This window comes from Crocuta crocuta, unplaced genomic scaffold, assembly GCF_008692635.1.
Source record: "Crocuta crocuta isolate KB4526 unplaced genomic scaffold, BGI_CrCroc_1.0 scaffold475, whole genome shotgun sequence".
NCBI classification, from domain to species: Eukaryota; Metazoa; Chordata; class Mammalia; order Carnivora; family Hyaenidae; genus Crocuta; species Crocuta crocuta.
The window spans coordinates 1,483,524-1,483,859 of record NW_027529518.1 but is presented as its reverse complement, the minus strand read 5'-3'; the positions used below and the strand labels follow the sequence as shown (position 1 = coordinate 1,483,859).

At 47.0% G+C, this 336-nt stretch overlaps 1 protein-coding gene across 2 annotated transcripts in view; it reads right to left on the bottom strand.

The window, feature by feature from the left end:
* CCDC160 (coiled-coil domain containing 160) overlaps positions 1–336 on the bottom strand; it is a 7,595-nt gene that overhangs the window by 6,680 nt on the left and 579 nt on the right. The gene's annotated exons all lie outside the window — the stretch shown is intronic.

Below are 336 nucleotides of genomic sequence, written 5' to 3'. Positions count from 1 at the left end.
CTCGGATCTTACACTGATTTAACCTGCATCCTCGGGGAATGTCAGCCCTGAGTCCCATGGGGGGTGGACGGAGGCCCCCACATTTCTGAAGCTAACCTGATTCTAAGGTAGTCTTTGCTGCACCTACAGATATTTGCATTTTATCTCCAGTTGCTTTTACCAAGAACTTTCCAAATGCCCCAGTGTTTTTCAGTGCCACCAAGAACTTCTTAGAAATCTCACAGCGGACTACCAGTTTGAATATGAGGACGGATGACCCAGCACTCTGGGTTTTTCCCAGGCTTGTTCTACCCCATTTCATCACACTTCTATTTCACCAATACTCTGTGATCTCCC